Source organism: Lycorma delicatula, chromosome 6 (assembly GCF_047948215.1).
Source record: "Lycorma delicatula isolate Av1 chromosome 6, ASM4794821v1, whole genome shotgun sequence".
NCBI lineage: Eukaryota > Metazoa > Arthropoda > Insecta > Hemiptera > Fulgoridae > Lycorma > Lycorma delicatula.
In genome coordinates this window covers 163,155,831-163,179,892 of record NC_134460.1, presented here as the reverse complement: position 1 = coordinate 163,179,892, position 24,062 = coordinate 163,155,831, and the positions used below count along the sequence as shown (strand labels likewise).

The window sequence follows — 24,062 nt, the reverse complement described above, 5'->3', positions numbered from 1 at the left end:
ACGCGTAATTTATAATTCCAGCTGACTTTTTCGCCGGTTGAGGCTGACATATTGAATTTTTATCCTTTTTTACTTCGATTTATTAATCATAAATATCGTCCAAAATACACTTATTATTACTTAAATCAATTTATCTTGAAAAACTCTAAACACAAACACAAGAATCAACGCGCTATTAAGTCTAAGTTGTGAGGTCCACTAAATGGAAAAGAGCGGGAGGGGCCACTTTTGACCGATCTGTGCTGTGTCCCCTCCAGCCGACCCACTCATCGGTAACGCACACTCAAAGTCGTATCGTCGAGGTGACCGTGTAACATATATAATGAAACCGCATTTACGTCTATGAGACTAAAAGTTAGGAAGGCAAGACGATACATAGACGTTTTCGTGATGCTACAAATTTCTGTTCTGGTACCCGTATGGTTCGGTGTGACTTTAAATACGGTGCGCGTCAAAAATAAACCGACAGGTCCTGTCCATTCTACGGGAACTCCTACAAACATCGAGCTGGCAGGCGATGATAAAGAACCCGAAGCGCTAAATCTGAAAGCACGCTGCAGCCCTTCGTTAATCCCGCAGCAACGTCACAAAAATCCTACAAAAGGATTGTAACTTTCATCTGTATAAAATTATGGCGGAGGGAAATATAAGTGAGGGTGACAAAAGAAATCTGTTGACATTTTGTTTACAAGTTTATCGTTGAAACGGTCTTGTTGATAAATGAAGAAGCGCAATGTCAATTATCGGGCGCAATAGACAAATAAAATTTTTGTAACAGGTACGATACAAATCCTAAGTAGTTTCATACGCGTCCCTTCATAATCCAAGTGTAACAGTCTGGTATGCTCAGCCAAGTTTTGGAACTGCAAGTCCTTAATTCTTCGAAGAGGAAGGGTAAGTGGTAACAGTCAATTCTGACCGGTAGACAACGATGTTACAAGATTTCATTGCTCCTGAGTCCTTTCATCGTAGGATCGACTTGAAAGCGGTACGTTCAATCAGGATGGAGCAACAGTTCACATTGCCAGAGCACCCGCGACGGCGGTTTGAGTATGATTTCAGGTAACGTGGTTACCAAAGGAGGATTAATTGGGTGCACTGGTGCTTTTAAAACAACCTCCTACGAGACTACCACTGTACTGGGAAAGGCTCTCCCAATCGATTTAGTGGTGAAAGTTCGGGCGGCCATGTGGAGACTGCGAAGAAGCAGGAAGGCATGGTATTTGAGATGCGGTTTCGAGCCGGTCATGTATTGTGCGGAACGGGGGTAACAATGCACCGGTTCTAAATTTCCAACAGTCGCCCATCTCCCGCCTGGATAGAAGGCTTTACAGCCTCGCGATGAAAGCATGGCAGCAAGAACGAAAAGCCACGACTAACGGAAAATACTTGTATAGATTTATACAGGACTTCAGGGGATGTTATGCCTTTACTTCGTTTTTTAAGGACAACAGGAATCAAAGTGCTCTCCCAAAATCTTGGTCGCGATCGTAAACGGCCAAAATCAGACGATGGGGTGGAAAAGGGGTGGCTTTTTAGAAAAAACAAAATATTGTTATAACTATTTTATTAAGTAAAATATCGAATTCAATTAAAATTCTTACAATTCTGTGGATAAGTGTCTAAAACTAATCTAAATAAAGATTTTTGATGTAACCAACCGTTGGCCCACGGAGTGGAAAAAATGAAGTTATGAAGACAATGAAACCATACCTATCTTAATAGGCATAGTATCAAATCGGTGTAAAGTGGTCAACATTACCTAAACTTTTGTCTGAAACAATTTTTCATATAACCAACCCTTACGACAAGGAATGACCAAAATGTTGCTGGAATTGTAAGATGGGGCTTGTCGAATGCTAAACATCTGAAACTTTTTTCACATGCAACCGTTGTCGTATTGAGTAAATTTGAAGTTTTTATTAATTTTAAGGTGGAAATTCTTTTATCCCCTCCTTAGCATCAGTGAAGTATTTTTTTCAACTTTTCTTTTTTAATTTAATTATATTGATTTATTAATAATTATTAACCTCTGATGTAAAAAAGTTTTATAATTATTTCAATAATAACAATAAAAAAATCAGAAGTTATTAGTGAAATAAAATTTTATTTACTTTACAAAAAAAAAAAAATGAAGTAGGATTCTAACTGACGTACCTTCCCCTTGTTACAGCCAAATATTTCATTAATTAAAGTTTTATTTGGCTATAACTGTGGAATCAATGAAAATAAGTACAACTTATGATATATCGTTAAAGAGCTCTCGATGAAGTCTTATTACTGCAGTTAAGAAAAACTCAAAAATCCAAATGTTTTGGATTTTGGGCTTTTTTGGACACTTTTGGTCAAGCCGATGTCAATGAAAAGAGGAGGTGCACAATTTAGATGTTACAACAGTCCTAAATCCAGAATTTCAACATTCTACGCCTAATCGTTTTTTAATTATGCGAGACAGAGACGCACGTACGTAGGTATTGATGTCACACCGAAAATAGTCAAAGTAGATTCAGGGATGGTCAAATGGAAATTTTCGTTGGAATCTGAAAACGAAAATTTTTCGCGATCACAATACTTCCTTTACGTTGTACAAGGATGTAAAAATAGTGATTTATAAAAAACAGTTAATTATTTTAATCGGTCCCAAATTATTTTTACCGACAACTAGTCGTGGTTTTTGAATTCACTAGTGTAACAAATCGATTTCACAGATCTGGAAGAGTAGCAGGATTAATTGGTAAAGTCATCGGGTTGGTCTAGAGGTTAACTCCTCATCGCAAATCAGCTGATTTCGAAGTCGAGAGTTTTAAGGTTCAAATACTCTTTTTCCTGTTTAGCCTCCGGTAACTGCCGTTTAGATAATGCTTCAGAGGATGAATGAGGATGATATGTATGAGTGTGAATGAAGTGTAGTCTTGTACATTCTCAGTTCGACTATTCCTGAGATGTGTGGTTAATTGAAACCCAACCACCAAAGAACACCGGTATCCACGATCTAGTATTCAAATCCGTGTAAAAACAACTGGCTTTACTAGGACTTGAACGCTGGAACTCTCGGCTTCCAAATCAGCTGATTTGGGAAGACGCGTTCACCACTAGACCAACCCGGTGGGTTAAGGTTCAAATACTAGAAAAGGCAAGAATAACGTTTTTCGGATTTGAGTACTGGATACTGGATACCAGTGTTCTATGGTGTTTGGGATTTAATTAACCATACATCTCAGGAATGATCGACCTGAGAATGTACAAGACTACACTTCATTTACATTCATATATATCATCTTCATTCATTCTCTGAAGCAATACCTTACGGTAGTTCCGGAGGCTAAACAGAAAAAATGATAACCCTGAAGTAAAAGGTTATATATATATATATATATATATATATATATATATATATATATATATATATTTGTTTTTGTTGACTAATGTATCTAATGTTGACATATTACAAAATAGAATTATAAACGAGTGTTCCTGTCTAAAGTAATAAAAAATACTATTACATTTGCTATTTAAAAATTAAAGAGAAAAAATATTTCATTTAATAGATCGTAATAATATAAAAAATACCTATTTTATAAAAACAAAATATATATTAAAAAATACATACAATGCACGCGTAATGACACGCTTATAATAAATTATAATATAAAAACCAGTTTAAATTTAATATTATATTATATTATAATACAGTACGAATAGGACAGAGCAGCTTACAATTTAATATCAACCCATCACTTTGTATTTAAATGAGATGAAAATAATGATGTGGTATTTAATAATTAAAGATCCGATGTTTAATATAAACGAGGTCAATGTTTTAAATGGGCTTTTATTCAAAATCCGTAAAAGATCTTTAATAATTAAAAATAAGTTATCGTTTCAATTTTTATGTAAAATATCTACGAGTATTTTTCAAACTGAATGAATTATCCAATTGTAAGGTGTTGTAAATGGGTAAAAATCCCCCCAAATTACAAAATAACTTATTATATTTTTGGTCAATCTAATGTTTTAGATAGATTTCATAAGAAAGCTACCTACTGTAATGGGTACCGTGATTCGACTGCAGGAAAAATTCGACATATATTCGCGTTTCACAACCCGAGATCCCAAAACCACCGTCAGTTCAAAAGTTAATATATATATGTATTTCACTTTCTTGTGGACACGATAACTGCCGTAATTTTGCGCCAATCGCTTTCAAAATGATACGTAAAATATAACGACCGAATATCTCGTCCGAGTACGTTAACGGGCGAAATCGGATCACGGGGGTGGAAATCGGGGCTTTTTTAGAAAAAAAATGTCGCTATAACTTTCTCATTAAGTAAAATATCGAATTCGTTTAAAGTTCCTACTTTTCTTTGGATAAGAGCCCAAACCTTATTAAAGTAAAAGTCTTAATATCACCGACCAAGGGATCACCAAACTTAAGGTTTTCATGCATATTGCCCTTAAAAACCGAATTCGGTTTAACCGAATAAATAATAAAATATTAATACAAATAATAATTTATAATATCACTAGATAATAACTTAATAAAATGTCCGCTTAAAAATACTATAGTCTCCAACGGTGCTTAATTGAAATTTCTATGTACACAGAAACAAATACAAAATTATATTTTACTAATTAAACTCTTTCGCCCTTCCAGCGCGTTTTTGGACAGATTTAATAGTTAAAGAGCCCTTGCTTTCCGCCATCTTCTGACCGCTTCAGAAAAAACAACTAAACCACGTTTATATTCCTTCAACTGACAACTAGATAAAGAAACTTTCCGTACACACGCGGAGTAAAAAAAAAACTCCTCCATCAGCACGCCAGGGTCGGCACTATGGGAGCGACAGTGCTGTCTCTCCCTCGCAGCCTCGCGTACAGCTTCCTATGCGCACAACAGCCAAATACTACGCCGGTGGAACTGTGAAACGCACAATTTTATACAAATATTTTTCTATCTTTTTCATAAACTGGAGGATGGCTTTTGACATTAAGCTTTGGATTATATATTGTACAAGTATTAATAAGGAATTAAAGTAAAAATGAATCGTTATATTAAATGTTATAGATAATATCGAGTAGAAATAGAGGGTGCGCAGTTCCACAGCGCCTATATGCCACTGGTAACGATTGTAGCATTGTATATAGAAACGGCTGCGTTGTGAATCAGCAGAATACAAGGGACGTAACTCAGCAGAAACATGATGAAATCACGAACACAAACGCAACGTCTGTTTATTCTTCACTCTACAAGCTAACTGAATACACTATAATAAAACACATACGTTTGTAATTCTAAACGAAATGAAATAAACATAATTCAAAACCACGTAATTCTTTTTTGGATACCCGGTATTAACAACACAATCAGGCCTGGTATATTTCACGAATGATGGCAGAAAGCTACGGATAGATATACGCCGTGAACGAATAGTTATGCGACCAATATGGAAAGAAACATACTAGAAACCGATGTATGAAACAAAAATGTAATAAATTTTAATAAATAAATAATAAATAATTTCAGTCGGTTCGATAATCTTGTTATAATGCATATTTAAATTTAATTTATAAGCCTTTGTCTCTCATTTAGTTATTTACGAATCGCTTGAAACGTAAATCATAAAAAACGGGGGAATTTCTCTATTTTTCCCAAAATACATTACCTTTCTCTGACGCGATGTGAAGAAATAGACTTCTGTAATGCAAAATACTGAAAAAAATGGTAGCGCCTAGCACGCAAAGGTAATATATTTTTTCACTCGGTTAGGCTGCTCATATTACATTACTGTTAGTATAAAAAGCCACCGTGATTAAATTTACATAGATCAATAACGCATTAGAATAAAACGTAAATCGACTGTAAACAAGAACAAGATTTGGAACACGAAAACGCTGTAATAAAATCTCTAGTTTTGTTTTTTTATTATTATTATTCATGATAATTCGTTGTTGTTTTTTCAATCGTAATAATTTATCTTAGCCAAATAATCCAGTTGAAATTAGATATCAATTTTACGAAATAAGTATAGAAAAAAACAAAAAAAAATTATTACGAATCAATTTGTTATTCGAACAAATTTATTATTTTTATGCGTTTTATTTATTCTAAAGTAGATACTCAACATAGATAAAAAGCCTGCAGTTGCATAACTTCCCGGAACAAGCCAGGAAAAAAGTTTTGCAACTGCGACTGTCGAGGGCAAAAGCCTACTTGGCAGAAAAATTAAGTGAAATATTAAAAAGAGTAAATGAACAATTTAAAAAAATCGTTCTCTTTGAGCAGGAATATTATTTTAAAATAGGTCATTTAAAAAAGTGTCAGTCAGGGATCAGCGGTGGTTTCCCGTTCTAACCCCGTAGAGGAAAACATACTCTTGTGACGATCCCCATCGCCAAACCACCCACTCCAACCCACCGGGTTGGTCTAGCGGTTAAACTCAGCACTGATCAGCTGATTTCGAAGTCGAGAGTTCTAAGGTTCAAATCCTAGTAAAATCCGTTACTTTTATACGGATTTGAATACCGGATCGTGGATACCGGTATTCTTTGGCGGTTGGGTTTCAATTAACCACATATTTCAGGAATGGACGACCTGAGACTGTACATGACTATACTTTATTTATATTCATATATATCATCCTCTGAAGGAACCACCTTACGGTGGTTCCGGAGGCTAAACAAAAAAAAAAGATAAAAATCACCCTCTCCGTTGCTAGCTCTAAGGAGCTTTATCGGAGGTCATTTTCTAGACTCTCTACGTCCGACTCAGACATCAGTTTGGCCTCTCTCAGGCTGCCACCGGTACATATGCTTCGGTAGACATTTCCATCGGTGCATTAACCCATATATACTGCCGCACCTTGCAAAATATCTTAAAATTTAACCGTTTAAATTTTTAACTTTAACTTTCCAGTCTAGCGCTATAGCAGTAGAGGGGAAAGTATTGTAATCAGTCCGATTTGAGCGTATGCGGTTTTCATCGGATCTTGATGTTTTGACAACTAAGGAACCATTTCCTGATGATAGAGTAATTCTAGCCGAGAGTAAAAAGGATTAAGAAGAAACAATGAACGGCATGGATGAAGTCCTACGCAAGAAATACCGCGTGAAAATAAACAAGAACAAAACAAAAGTAATGAAATGTAGTAGAAATAATGAAGATGGACCACTAAATATGAAAATAGGAAGAGAAAAGATTATGGAGGTAGAAGAATTTTGTTATTTGCGAAGTAGAATTACTAAAGACGGACGAAGCAGGAGCGATATAAAATTCCGAATAGCACAGGCGAAACGATCTTTCAGCAAGAAATATAATTAGTTTTCATCAAAAATTAATTTAAACGCCAGGAAAATATTTTTGAAAGTATATGTTTGGAAATGTTGGCTTTATATGGAAGTGAAACTTGGACGATCGGAGTACCTGAGAAGAAAAGATTAGAAACTTTTGAAATGCGGTGCTATAAGAGAATGTTAAAAATCAGGTGGATGGATAAAGTGACAAGTGAAGAGGAATTGCGGCAAATCGATGAAGAAAGAAGCATATGCAAAAATATAGTTAAAAGAAGAGACAGATTTATAGGCCACATACTAAGGCATCCTGGAATAGTCGCTTTAATATTGGAAGGACAGGTAGAAGGGAAAAATTGTGTAGGCAGGCCACGTTTGGAATATGTAAAACAAATTGTTAGGGATGTAGGATGTAGAGGGTATACTGAAATGAAACGACTAGCACTAGATAGGGAATCTTGGAGAGCTGCATCAAACCGGTCAATTTACTGAAGACAAAAAAATACTTGATTCAGTTCAAAAGCTATTCCGTTGTAAACAAACCACGTGGGGCTGTAAAAGTAGACGTCTTGAAACAAACACGTTTTGATGTTTTATGTTTGATTTATGATGCGTATTATCTTTCATATTTTCACTTATATTTTTGTAATTAATTACACGGAATCTATACTTCAAGTTATATCGTTGTTGACCAAAATACAACAAACTATTCTAGTAATACAAGTGACACAAAAAAGGGAACTTTTGAAAAATGCAACAAAACAATTTATTGACAGAAACCTGACTATTATAATTAAAAAATACATGAAGTATCAAATTATCAAAAAACCTAATATCAGTTTTTGAAAATTACACCAGGTACATAGCGTCATCATCTACGTATGCACCCTGCCGACCTGCTGTAGAGGTTCCCGTTCGCTGCGACATCTCAGCTGGGATGCCACAAATTTCGTCTTGAATTGTTTGTTTCAATTCACCCAGTGTCTTTGACCGACTCTTATAGAACGGCCAAAAGTCGGTCCCCCGCAAGAGGATCACAGACCTCTTGTGAGGTTAAGGTATTCCCAAAACAAAAAGTCACAAGCTGACAAATCCGGTGACCTTGGAGGTCAGGGAATGTCAAGGACTCTTGCGATAACACTGTTACAGAATAATTCTCGCACAGTTGTCACCGAGTCTTCCAGCGTGCGACGTCGCACCATCCTGTTGAAACCGGACTTCGTGCCGGTGCGGGGAAATTGTTCAATGCAGGTGCAAAAAAAGATTGCAGCAGTGAACATATCTATCTGAAGTGACAATCCTTGTGATCTCCTCCTCATTTTCAAAAAAATGTGGTCCGATGACCTCATGTGACGAAATCGCACATCACGCCTTTACCTTGCTGGTGTGTAAAGGGCGTTCATGAATTTCATCGGAGTTGCTGTCTGCTCAGTAACGACAGCGCTGCTTGTTCACGTAACCTATGAGTTGGAAACAAGCCTCATCTGACATCCACAGCTTGCCAAAAAATGCATCGTCGTATGTTTGCCGTGATTTTTTGAGATAAATCAAAGCGGAACTGGTGATCGTTCTCTTTCAGTTATTGCACGATCTGTAACGCGTAAGGATGAAATTTTAAATCGAAATGAAGAATTCGGCGAACACTATCTCAGGAAAACCCGTTCACAGCTGCTTGTTTACGAATTATACACCGTGGGCTCTGTACGACTGAAACGCGCACAACCTCGACAATGTGTGCAGTACCAGCACTTCTTGGTCGTCCTGTCGGTTTCTTTTTCAGAGCCGACCGAGTGTCTTCAAAGTTTTGAATCTAGGTTTTTATCGCGTGCTTTGACGGAACACGTCCTAAATTGAAATGCCGTCGAAACTCCCTCTGTGCACCTTCCAAACTATCGTTGATTTTCTAAAACATTTTTACGGCGAAAGCACGCTGTTGACCGTTCCATCGCTACATGATGACCGAGTGACAAGTTTGCCTCTGCATAAAGCAGTACTGGCAACTGTACACGGTTACCGCTATGCGTTTAAAAATTTCCCGTTTTTTGTCTCGTCTTATACTAGGAAGGACTAATAAATCGAGTCATCCGGTACAATACTGCTCTACCATCCCGACCCCACTTTCTCGATTACCGGATTAGCTCTGGGACGCAACGTCCTAGAACCACCTGACCAAAACACATCTTTAAAAATGAAAAAAAAATTAAGGAAGTACAGGCCCTAAAATCGACCCCGGCGTCCTCTCCTTACAAGACGATGACCCCTTAAACAAAGGATTTCAGCCCGCTCTGAGCGGAAAGGGAGAGCGTCACGAAAGATAAACTCATTATTGCGTCGTTCCGCCGGGTCCCTCGTTAAAACCCTCCATTGGATCGGAACCTAGTCCAAATTTTACCGAATGAATCGACGCCATTTTTATATTTATAACCCGCCAGTCCATTAGAATCAACCAGCAGCACAGGACACAAGTCCGTATACTGCGATTAGTAGGAGAGTATTGCACCCTCCGATATCCTTGCGTTCCGTTCCGTTACTGCACTAACACAATCGCACACGCTGTAGTAAGATGTCACTGCATGAAACAACAGCTAGGATAGCTCTTACGCTGAACTCGGTATAACTATAGCGCACAAGTAATATACAGCTACATATAAGAAAAAATGAAGATAAAAAACCGTGCAAGAAGAACGGTAGGATTTTAGGAACAACGGTATTCCGTAAAAATGAAAACAGCAAATTTATTTTCCATTACCAAATACAGTATTACAATTGAACATAACAATAATGGAAAATTATGATTAAAGTGATACGTTAGTCATTACAATTAAGTAATTCAAATAACTAAAAGGAAATATTTGATAAAGAAATATAAAATCATGTACAAAAAAGTGCAATAACTATACTAAAAATTGCAAATACACAAAGGCACTACATTTAATCATGCTATCATTATCAATAAGTAATAAATAAAAACGGTCGCATTAAATAATATCGTAACTAATTTATAGCCTGATAAGTTTTTCTTGAAATATAAAAATTACATTTATAAAAGAAATAGTAAATAATTTTCAGTTTTATATACAATAATAATAAAAATATTAAATCGTACATTCGCAATATTAATACAAAAGCTATAAATGATAAGCCATTATACAAAGATAAAAAAAAGAAACACAATAATTCGTATATTTAAAAAAACCTTTAACTTATCAAGAACATAAATTTATAATATAAAACACAAATCATATTTTTATATTTACCTAACGTGTACATTGCAATCAATTCAGCAGTTAGTGAACAATAAGCACCCCCTCCATGGCTCATTGAGATGATATGTATGACGTGTAATCTTGAACAGACTCAGGCCAACCATTCCTCCCCACCGGGTTGGTCTAGTCTCGTCTTCGCAAATCAGCCGATTTTGAAAGTCGAGACTTCCAGCGGTCAAGATCTGACTTGATTTGAATACTAGATAGCGGATACCGGTGTTCTTTGGCGGTCGGGTTTCAATTAACCACACATCTCAGAAACGATCGACGTGAAACCGTACAGGACTACACTTCACTTACACTCATACATATCATCCTCTGAAGTAATACCTGACCGTAATTCCCGGATGATAAATAGAAAAAAGGAAAGAAGGCTGACCATTCCTGAGACGTGTGGTTAATTAAACCCAAACCATCAAAGGTTCACCCAGAGGTCCCGGGTTCGAATCCCGGTCAGGCATGGCATTTTTCACACACGCTACAAAACATTCATCTCATCCTCTGCGGAAAAAATGCTTAACTGCGGATCCGGAGGTTAAAAAAAAAAAACCATCAAAGAACACTTATCCACTGTCTAGTATTCAAATCCGTATAAAAGTAACTAAGGTTTACCAGGATTTGAACCTCAGAACTTTCGAATCCGAAAATCAGCTGTAAAACAAATTATTTAAGACGATTTAAATTTGGCCAATAGAACACACTGGATCGTGTCAAACGAGATAAGTCAATCAAAGTATATGATATGACCAAAGAATAACGAGAATAAAAACAATTTTCAATATTGATACTGTCCCCTTTAAATATAACTAGAGATGGGTCACACTTATGCCAGCATTTCTTCCGATATAAAATATTAGCATCTTTAACTTCACCTAGTGGTTTTTTATTTATATAATTTATTTTCGCAAATTGTTTTCTTTTTAATTTTCTCTTAATAACTGATAGGATCGGATCGCTATCCAGATTGTTATATCGAATTTTATATACGTCGATGACTTCGACGCTATCACTTTGTGAATAGGATTATACCGTTGAAATATCGGCGTTTATATTTGCTAGGGTTAAGAAGTGTTAAATTATCAAAGGATTATAAATATGTAATGATTATAAAATTATAAATGTTACACGTAATTTAGTCGTTAATAATTTGGCTGACGTATACCTTTTGATGTTTATGAGTAATTTTATATATATTTTGTGATTGTAATTTTAGGTTAAGTTTTCAACCAGATGTGCGCACGTGCAATAATATTTGCCTTAATAGGATTTACTTTGTCTTGTGTTTTTGTATCGGGATAGGTAAATTTCTTTCTGGTAATAAATAAATAAGAATAACTTCTGATATTTTTTTAATACTTTTTTTTATTGTTATTATTGAATAATTATTAATTGTAGTTTTTTTTTTTACATTCGGAAGTTAATAATTAATTATTAACAAATCAATACATACAAAACACGTCGGACGGTCGAATTCAAATTGTACAAGACTATATTTCATTTACATTGATACAATCATCCTCTGAAGTAATACCTTACGGCGGTTACTAGAAAAAGAGAGAGAGAGAGAGAGTGACAAATAAGCAACCTCCTCTCCTGGTCCAATAAACTGAGGATGATAGGAATGACTTGTAAATGAAGTGTAGAATTGTACAGACTCAGGCCGACTATTCCTGAGATGACCCCAACCGACCAACATACACCGGTAACCACTGTCTCTTATTCAAATCCATATAAAAGTACCTAACTTTTACTATAATTTGAACCTCAGAATCTTCTGAAAAAACTTTGAAATTCACTTTTAAAAAAATCACATTTTAATCAAAATGAAAAAAGCTTAAAACGTCGGTTAAAATAAACAACTACTTCCTAATTATGCAAGTTTTTTTTAGTTACTGGGTGGAATGAAGCTTTAAGTCAGCCGCTAATTTGAAATTTACGAACATAAAATTCATATATTTATTTTCATGGAGAATTTAATTTACCAAGTAAATGTCAAATTTTTTACAATAGCTCAATTTTTTCTGGAAATATTCATTTCTATTTAAAAATCACAAAATGGTGGTCAGCCAGATATGAAGACGTTTACAGATTCGTTTGTATAAGATTTTTTTTTTAACGTGAAACGTCTTTAAAATCGCATCGAAACATACGGATAGCAGAACAGAAATTTGTAACGTAACGAAAAGGTCTATATCGTCCTTCCTTAATAACTTCCTAACTATTAGTCTCAGAGACGTAAATGCGGCGTCACTTTATAACTTACACGCTTAGCTTGCCTATGTGACTATGAATTTGCGTCACTGGAGAACGGGTTGGCGGGGAGGGGGCACAACGCAGATAGACCTAAAAAAACTGGCGCTCTCGCTCATTTTCATTCAGTGTAGCTCACTACTTAGACGTGATAACGCGGTGATTCGTGCGTTTAGGTTTAGGGTTTGTCAAGATAGATCGATTTAAGTAATAACAAGTGTATTTATGACAATAGTTATGTGTAAGAAATTAAAGTAAACGTGTAAAAAAGTATAAAAATTCAATATGTCAGCCTCAGCCCACGCAAAAGCCAGCCGGAAATATAAATTGCATACATCGTTGGAAAGGGGAGGTTATGTGCCACGCACAGGTAACCCGATGTCCGGTGCCGAGCGAACGAGATTGTTTTGGGAGCGTCGCAAAGCCGACAAGGCGCATTCAGTGAACGACGCCGACGGCGCGAGCACCTCTACCGCTGCTATTATATCTTTACATCTCTTACTTCTCATATCAAAGACCAGTGTTGAACAAAATTGTAGTTGAATATTAGTCGAAATAAATATCACGTACCATTTAGTGTCTGTTTTATTTTAAAGTTGAATTTAGTACACAGTCGATGTCTCGTTTTTATTTCAAATCCGATATACTAAAAGCGACTCGCTGATATACAGACCGAGCAATTTATCTGTAGAGTTGGCCAAATGAAGGAACTAAAATTTTCCGTCGGAGACTTTCGGTTTAGTTCAAAACATGCGATGGCGGCTCTGCCGCTTAACTCCACACATAAGCTTGTCGGTCTGTAGTTCGGAGGAAGTTCATTAAAGGTCTTAACGTTTCACGTTAAACCAACGGCCGTGCGCCCCGACACAACACCTCCCGATTTTTTTTGAACTAAAGTTATGAAAAACTATTAAAATATTGGCCTTTTTTTATACAACTTTTATAGCCAATTTAGGATATTTAAAACTACCGAAACATTATTAAAAAAGTTACAGAAAAATTGTATTAACTACTCAAAATAAATAAAATTATAACAACATTTTGCCATTTTTTGGACTATTTTTTTAAAAAATAAAAGTCAAACCTGAAAAACAGGTTTGACTTTTATTTAACAACTCGTAAAATATGGGGTTTTTAAGATGATATTACATAAATCAATTTTTAAACAATAAAAATTCTGTACAAATTTCGATACACAAAGTTTTATTTATTTATTCACAATTTAAGAAAATTAAATTCGCATCAACCTAAAAAGTGTGTTTTTCAACTTAATTAATTTTTGGTGAGGTTTACAATTTTCAAAGAAAATACTGGAGATTTAGTTTTGGACCAATAAATTTTTTTAGATCAAAGGCGATTTTGATCAAAAAAAAATTTGTGAAATTATCAATCTTCCTACATAATCAGTATCCAGTTATGCCAATATGATCTCATTCTACAATTGAAGCGAAATTTGTAGGTAAACATACTACGAAATCAGTACAATTAAGGACAAATATGATCTTTATAGTCCAATGTTTGACGATAAAAATAGAGTATTATCTCAGAATTCTTTCGGACATCTTCATGAAAATTTGTAATTAAGCTTATCTAACTCCATGCTTCAAAAAATATATGGTTCCTGATGTGTCCTTTTTGTTTTTTGGGGGGTTAAAAAAATTCAATAACCATATTCCTAAACCTTTCATAGATTGAAATCATGTTTAAATATGTAAAATAAACATTCTTTTATGTTGTGGAATATAATTTATGATGTTTTACTACGTTTCAACCCTTATAAACCACCCCTAATGATGAAATTAAAAAAAATTACTTTTCATCAGTTTGAAATGTTTTAATGGTGCATTTATAATGAATTATAATCCTTTTACTGCTTATAATATAATTTATAACTTATTGAAACGTTTCAACCCTTAATAAGCACTCCTTATGAAAAAAAATTGTTAAAATTATAGATGTAAGTGTTTTGTAGCTCAAAATCATTTAAATATGTAGAATAATTTTTTTTCATATTCTAAAACATATTTACGATGTGTTACAACGTTGCAACCCCTAGAATTCATCCTAATGACGAAATTAAATGTTTTAATGGTGCATTTATAATGAATTTAAATCCTTTTATTGCTTATTATATAATTTATAACTTATTGAAACGTTTCAACCCTTAATAAGCACTCCTTATGAAAAAAAAAATTGTTAAAATTATAGATGTAAGTGTTTTGTAGCTCAAAATCATTTAAATATGTAGAATAAATTTTTTTTCATATTCTAAGTCATATTTACGATACTCATCGTAAATAGGGGTTACAACGTTGCAACCCCTAGAATTCACCCTAATGACGAAAAAACTTAAGTTTTCAACAGCTTAAAATGTTTTAATTGTGCATTTATTATGAATTACAAACTTTTTACAGTTGCAAATATAATTTATTACAACGTTCCAAACCATGTATTCATAAATGCTACCAAACTGTCGAGAATATAAAAAATTAAACGCTCCGAAAATTTCACCGAAAAAATGGGATTGTTTTTTCAACCATAACATTCTTAACTTTTAAGCTATCCAATCGCTCATAAAGCCATTTTGCAGAGAATTTCAAGGCCTATAGGCATGTAAAGTTTAGATTCCTTGAGCCCTTCGTTTCTGAAATTTTTCAGTTTAAAGGGCTTGGGGAAGGTGGTCCTCGCACTCAAATGCAAACTTCTAACGATGATATCTCAATCGATTTTTATTCTACAGAAATATAAAAAAAGTTTCAGTAAAAAAAGAAACTAAATTTTTGTACTCTAGCATTTTTTTTACGTATTTTCTTTAGTTTTTGAATTATTGTAAAAAACCAGAAAATTTTTTTAAAAATTTCAAAAAGATTTTCAAATTTGAAATTTTTTTCAAATCTAGTCAATCCAAATCGGTTAAATTTCTACAGCATATTGTTAAAATTTAAATAGAGTAAATTGTAAAAGGATTACGTTCAATTCCAATTCTTCCGGAAAAGTCATTTGTTTCATTGCCGATTTTTCCTCCGAAAAAGCGAGACGACCATTTTATTTTCATCATAACTCCGTTAGTTTTCATGTTAATGTCTTTTACCTAAGCTAATTTTAAAAGTGTTTTCAAGTACGATTCCTCGAAAAAGTTTCCGTTTTTCCGTTATTTAACGTTGAAAGGTTCGACTTCAGTTTTCGGTGAACAAAAAATTTGTTATCTTCAACGAGACATAACATCTACAAAAAAAAAAAAAAATACAAAAAAAACAATCTCTTCGTTATTTTATAAGCTTAATTTTTGCTAATATAATTTTTTCGATAAAACGTAAGGTTTTTTAATAATTCGTGAAAAATCAACATTTTCAATTACGAATAACTCAAAAAGTATTGACTCTGCCAAAGATTATTATAGAAAATTTTTTGCTTAAAATTTATTCCCGCGGTTATTTTTAATTTAATAATTTCTACCGCGCAGAAGGGTGGCATCCACCCCCCGGAGTAAAAGCACACATCAGCACTATATAAATGTTGTTCCTTGCGCTATTCCCTAATGGTTGTCCAAATTTCACGTCAATCGGTTTCGTCCGAAATAATTCTGAACGAAAAACCGTCAAATACTGAACCACTGCTTTACTTTTTTTTAATCAAAGAAATACGTTTGTAAAATTTAGCAGGAATATCACGGAATAGTTTGTATGATTATAAATTAAAATTATAATTAATAAACATGAATTTATTTGCAAAGAAAAAATTATATTACTTACCGGTGTTAATTGTAGATAAATGATAAAATTGCCTCCTCTAAACCCACTGCTCATCAATGATAGTGCGACGCTAACGTTTCACTTACAACTGTAAAATAAAACAAAGTAAACAAATAAATAACTTGAAATGGATACATATATATGTTATATAACTAAAATAATCATTCTTACCCTGGTAATTTTAATCAATTTCGTAAACTTAAACGGATTTATTTTTATCTTATATTTTCTAATGTGAACGTTGCAATCTATTCAACTAGTGAACAATAAGCAACTCCCCCTCCTCGGCAGAAATGAGATGAGGATGATATGTATGACATGCGAATGGAATGTTGTCTTATACAGACTCAAGCAGACCATTCTTGAAAAGTACGGTTAATTGAACCCCAACCACCAAGTACACCGGTATCCAAAGTCTAGTATTCAAATCCGTATAAAAGTAACTAATTTTTACAAGGAATTGAACCTTCCTCTTCGAATATCAGCTGTTAAACAACTGATTTGCGACGAGTCCCCACCGGGCTGATCTAGGACTTAAATAAATGAAGAAATAAAACAACCAAATTGTCAAAACAAATAAGATATCGTAACATTAAAAAATGATTGGACAACATGAATAAACAATTTTTATTAAAGGGGAGTTGTTAAAAATGTGTGTGTGTGTGCGCACACACACACACACACACACACACACACACACACACACACAGATATATATATATAGAGAGAGAGAGAGATATGTACAGGTTATTCCGGGTCATATTCTCCGAACTTCAGATCACCAAAATGTGCAAAAAAGTTTATAACCCTTCGGTAAAAATATTTTTCAACAATTTTATTTAAAATTTATACTTCATATTCAGAGCTAAGAAACGTCAACAATTTTTTTTTTAAATCATGGACCCCGGACCTAAAATGCAGTAAAGTTTTTCGAAAATTTACTTTTTCCTTATTTTAGCCTTTACTGAAAGAAGTGAGGATTTAGAGAAATCTTTATAAGTAATTTTTTTAACTTTAACTTACGTACGAATATTTGTAGAAAAATACTTCTTAAAATTTATTCCCTACCTCTAAAAAAAGGTATACGGATTGTTCCGGGACGTATTAGCCGAACTTCGGTAACCTATTCAGGACACCAAAACGAGTATAAAAGTTCATATCGACGATATAAGTCCTATTTAGCTTTTTCCTTCTGGACGCAATTTTGTGATTTTCAACAAAAAATATTATTTATGATCAGGTAAACCTACATTAATTAAATTTGGAAAATCCAAGACTAGCGTCTTATTCTACAAAATAAAACATTTTTGAAAACGTCAATTCGAAACTTTCAAAACGGCGGCCGGCAGCCATTCAAATTTTGTAATCTTCAATATCTTTGTAATTATTTGTTTGATCAAATTTTACTTATTAAAGAAACTATTAAGCATTTTATTTTTAACAAAATGACACCTTATTTGTAAAAATACGTTGAGAAACAATCGAGTTATTGCGGACAATTAACCCGGCAGTACGGATGAGCACCGTAATGCAAGCTGATAATTTTTATTAATTTACAATTAATATTAATTATTAATAATTTTTATAACATTTAGAGGAAGAAATAAAAACAGGCGTGTATATTCCCAGGCACAAGTTCGAGCCTATTAAGGGTATTAACTATTAAAAAAAACCGTTATAAATAAATAAACTAGTTAGTAATACAGGGTACAGTAGTGAAACACAACCCCTAACTAATCTCGAAAAATTGTTAAGACTGAAAAAAATTTTAATAAGAAAAACCCACGGTCCAAAGGTAACATAAGAATATAGACTAAAATGTAACAAGATCTGCCAAAATCAGGATTACCTAAAACCAACGACGAGGAAAACAAGGTTAAATTTTTTGGAGCGTATAACCAGGTAGGACCCAAACAGAAATAAATAAATCTTTGACAGATGCGGAATACCCTAAGCAAATAGAATTACCTGAAACAGATGTAAAAGAACCTTCAAAGAATAGCGTTAAAAGAAGAGACCGTTACGAAGAGATAACTTCTAAAGAATAATTTACAACATAAAAAAGTCCTTGTAGCTGAAAAAAGAAGGGCAAAATGAAAATTAACACGTGAAAAAAAACCGAAACCGTGTCGAGAAAATGACGAACGCATAGAAAAACAGAAATGAAGCTAAAAAGAAGAGATTTGTGTGGTCCTGAGTTGACTTTTTCCTGTAAAAAATAAATAAATAAAAAATAAAAAGTATTGAGCAGAAATGATTTTTTGTGCACAGCGCCGTTACGTTTTTAATGTTAAAGCTGAATTAAAATCGTAATAATACCCTTATATTTGTTCTAGTACATTCGTAGCGGGTGCACAAGTCTATTTTTACGGTGACTATTAATCGTAATCTAACCCGCACATCTCTAGAAAACCACCCGGAAGATTTTATAAATAACTAGCAGACCCGACAATGCTTTGCTATTGCTAGATTTGAGTATATATATAGATTAAATGAACACGATGGAAAGTTTGATAAAACATTAAAAAAACTAAGCGTTACGGAACTTCACAAAATTTAACCTTTCCTTTTTTCACCTCTTCCCCACTTTCCGGTTTTTCTTTTTCCCCTTCTTCCCTTTTTCACCAAAATATATCATTTCACGTAACTAATATATGTTCTGAATATAAGCCAAATCGGAACGTAAATAATATTTTTCGAAATATCTTGACCCCCAGCGCCACCTAGCGGGATCATTTTTTTGTAAAAATATATCTTTTCACTTAATTAATGTATATTCTGAATATGAGCCAAATCGGATCATAAAGTTTTCCGAAATATCTCGACCCCGGCGCCACCTAGCGGGTCCAATCTAATTCTGAAAATTAGATTAGAACGCACGGGGGTAAGCACAACTCATGAAAGTTTCATCGCAATCGGATGAATGGTATAGGAACGCGTAAGGTACAAACAAAAAAAACATTCATTTATATATATATACATATATACTAGCTCTACCCGCCTCGCTTCGCTGTGGCACATTCTAGTTGCATGGATGAGAAATGTGAAACAAAACAAAGCATACGATTCACAGAAGTTCAATTTTGCAATACTTGTGGATATGCAATATTTTTTTGTTTTTCCACTGTCTGCGTAGATATAAAGGCTATCTGGTTTGCCGACTCGGGAACACGCACATACAGTTGTCCATGTGAGAAGCAATCCGCATCTAAATCTAAACAACACGATTCTAAAGATTGACCTTGAGCTTTATCGATTGCGATTGCAAATGCCAATCGAATTGGGAATTGCAATCTTTTAAATTAAAATGGTGTATCGGTCGGGATTACGGGTATTCGAGGAATGAGGACATCTTCACCTTTGAAAGGCCCCGTTAAAATCGTCGCTTCCACTACGTTATTCATCAATTTCTTAACTGCAAGTCGGGTGCCGTTGCAGAGTTTTGGCCGATTAATATTCCACAATAGGATAATTGTCATTTTTTGATCGAACCGTTGCTAGAAACAATCTAATGAGGAATGTTTTCCCAGTTCCTCCTGGCGCATCCAAGAAGAAGGTCCCCCCCCAACTCCGCATTTATCATTTGCATTATGCGATCGTAAATGCCTTTCTGTTCACGCGTTAATTTGGGAATGTTTGATCGGACGTATGACTGAAGATCACCGATGTTGTAACTCTGTTCACGGCGTAAATCCACATCAAATGAAGCAATCGCAGCTCGGGTGGGTGCTGCCATTCCGGATCGACTAAGAACTTTATTTGCAATAGCTAAGCACTTGTCTTCAATATTTATCGATGCTTCGTTGTAAATGCCTTCTGTAAATTCCACGGTCGTATTGGTATTTTCAAGGCGTACTCTATGCAAAATATCCTCAGCCATATGCGATCGATATCTTTCCCGTAACTCTGTGGGATATGAAGGGAAGCAAGCGGTCAATATAACTGCGAATAATACGCGAATTTGGTTTGGATGTGCAGTGTTGCCCGCGTCATTAATACATATATCCCACTGTTGGTCGTTTTCTAATAAATTCAGAGCTTGGTGAAAGGCGCAGCTCAATCACGACACGATCACACAAAAGTACCTAGATTAAAGTGAATATTTAATTCAGATTGTGTAATAATCTGAATCGGATGCAAGCGGATACTTTTTTTTTTGTTAATAAGCAATGTAATTGGGAACAGGTATTGTTTCACATGTGACTGCGGTTGTCGTTAGTTAGTATGGCGAGTGTTCCCCTCGCTTCTGGTAGATGGCGCGGTCACTGGTACACAGCTGACCGTTAAAAAAACTGTTTTCTCGCGGTCGCGGGTATGTTACTGATGCGAAAAATAGATAAAAACAATCATTGATGCGGGTCATATATCGTGCTAAAATTTGAGCTCAATCGGTGCAGAACATTTTGAGTTTTTGTAGCCGTACACAAACGTACTTAACATTTTGATATATACAGATATATATTTTGAAAGTTTGATAAAACATGAAAAACTGAACATTGCCAACTTCAAAAAAATTAATCTTTCACTTCATAAAAGTCAGAATGTAAATAAATCCAATCGGCAAAACAGCACTACCTATCGGATTTAATTCAAACTACTCTCTAAACACAGTAGTCGGTTCAAAATACCCCTATAACTTTCTTTCTACTGCTCACATCAAGGATTTCAATAGCTTTAAACCTTCTCCGGACATCGCGGACCATTTTGCAAAACCTGCGTCAAAATTGATCCAGTAGTTTATTAGTCTAAGGCGGACACACAAACAAATATTAACTTTTATACGTATAGAAGAGAAAGTCTGTTTGTATATTTGTTTGTTTCGTAAATACCTCGAGACCGACGCCACCTAGCGGGTATAGATAGTTTATGGAACATTTTCTCTTTTCAGATAACTAATATATAATCTGAATACGAGCCAAATCGGACCATAAATACAATTTTTCGAAATATCTCGACCACAGCGCCATCTAGCGGGTCCAAACTAATTCAGAAACCTTCGCGAACGTGTGCACAACTCACCAAAGTTTCATCGCAATCGGATGAATGGAATAGGACCAAATATGAGACAAACAAACAAACATTATTTTTTATATATATAGATATCGATTATTTTACGAATTGTTTCAAAAAGAGAAAAGAGATCTTCATCCGTATCAGATTCGTCATATCTAGATTACGTTTCGATCATTGAAAGACCAATAAAATAATATGATACTAGTACTCTCTTATCTACACTGGAATATGTAGAACAAAAAATAGTTATTACTGATTACGATATACAGTTCAGACTACGATAATAATTTATTTTACCTAGTTTTTAATTTATTTTAATGACTGCACATTTAATAAGTTGTACATCTTTTAATTTTATTAATTATATATATATATATATATATATATATATGTATGTTTCGGTAGGTAATATATATAAATTGTGCATTTTCAAAAAAAAAATCAACGTACGTACGTTGACTGTTATCTTAAATTAAACAGAAAAATATTAAATGAAGAAAGTAAAAACATTAAAAGCCATTAAATAAATAATTATTGTAAATTAGAAAATAAAATGAAAGTGTAAAAAATATGCACGAGTAAAAATACGAAAGCGTACACACACTCTGAAAGATAACATAATTTCATTTAATATAATGTAATATGCTAGGCTATTATATTATCTCGGCTGATAATATCGTAAGCGAAAGTGTAACGTTTATGAAGAAATATCAAAATGCATTTTCATAATTACACTAATTATTAATCAGTACGTTTTTATATATCGTAGATATTGTGTATCTGTGTGTGTTACGAAACAGGGAAAGTGTGAACAGAATTAAATAGATCCACTCGTTAGTATTTAACGTATTCAAGTAATTAAGAGGAAGATAATTGTTCAGTACGTTAGTTTGAGATAAATGTTGTCTACTATACAAAAATAACCTACGGTTAATAAAACCTCTGAAGATCTCGCTTGTACTAAATGCGATGTTCATTTCGGTGGAACGATTATACTAAGCCTCATATAACTTAACGGGTAACTATTACATCGTTCGTTATCAAAGAAAAAAATAGAAAATAGAAAAAATTTAATTACACCATCAAAATAATCAATCCTTTCTGAAAAAAACTGACACCACAGTTGAAGGACTTTTCTGCCACGCGGTTTTTTCTGATGCACGGCTGACACACACACACACACACACACACAAAACTTAATTAAAAATATTTATAATTTTACGTAAATATAATATTTTTTTGTTTATTTAATTCAATGATTCTAACTAAAGCGCCCTCGTAACGTATTTCATACGCGCGGATGTGGAGGTACTAGCGGCCACTTTAAATATTATTAATTTATTTAATTATACCGCTCACCTGCGACGTCACAGCACAATAGTCACAGTTTCATCACAGTCAACGACTTTCGCAGTCGACACAACATAGCCAGAACTCAGGCCACCCTGGAACTTAGAGATCAAGGAGAAAATTAGCCATTCATAAACGGCGAGTCAATGTGACGAGAGCCTCATTGTCGGACCGTGTGGGTGTTCCTTGATGCCGTTGCGTTGTTCAATCGGCATCAGTAGTTTTTGGAGAAAATTTAATCCTACTGTGCTGCTGTGGGAAGCTACTTTATTGGCTGGCCACCAGCCAATAAAGCTCCAAGCGGTTTAATTTGGTGGACAGGTACTTGCTGGCATTCAGCGACCGTGGCGTGGCAGCGAATTGCTGTCTAGACGACGTAAATTAATTTATCGAGTATCATATATATTTTATCAGTTGACGAGTTGCGCCAACCCATTTTGTTTTAGTAATGTATGACAAGTGAGCGGTAAGACACAAAGCGAGTGGTGTGTGGCACCACGCTTAGTTCGCTCACGCAATTAGGCTCCAGGAGGTAGTTAGGACCGGTCCTTAACTGTTTCGAAGCTCAGTAGCCGTTTGTAGCAGAGACATTCGGTCTTAATGCTTTAGGGCGACCGAATGGGACGGCGGCGGGAGAATTCCATGCAAGCCAATAGCAGACGACTACAACAACTGCACGACGTGCAACACTAGCGCTCCTTAAGCTGAGGAGTACTTGTGACACACTATACCCGCTTAATCGCTAGTTTGTTTGGAGTATTTTTTGAGGTGAGGATGGGATTTTGCGAAATTTTTTATAGAAAGATTAATATATTGTTTAATTGTTAACAAATCTGCCTGAGAAAAATAAGACCTTAATTAGGCGAAATCTCGAGATACTAAAGGTGATTTTTGCTCTACATCCTTGACCTTTTAAGTTGAAAATTAAATGGCATAAATGTCCTCCCATGCCTAAAAGTGATCTGACCAAGTTCGGTGAAAATCGATCGAGTAGCCCTGAAAATATAAGATGATTTAGGGTGCGACACCTAACACCGAACACACAAAAACATCCATACAAACATCCGGAAAATTTCCATCCGGTTTTTTGGGTTCCTTAGGTGCCAAAACGTTAAAGACCCGGTGAAGGCTGCGTATTCCA

General features: G+C 34.6%; 1 protein-coding gene across 2 annotated transcripts in view; it reads right to left on the bottom strand.

The window, feature by feature from the left end:
• The window catches only part of Spn (protein phosphatase 1 regulatory subunit spinophilin), a 470,769-nt gene that overhangs the window by 294,162 nt on the left and 152,545 nt on the right, over window positions 1–24,062 (bottom strand). For both annotated transcript variants that reach the window (XM_075368965.1, XM_075368964.1), the window contains exon 2: window positions 16,559–16,646. The gene's annotated coding sequence lies outside the window, so the exon portion shown is untranslated. The remainder of the gene's footprint in view (window positions 1–16,558; window positions 16,647–24,062) is intronic.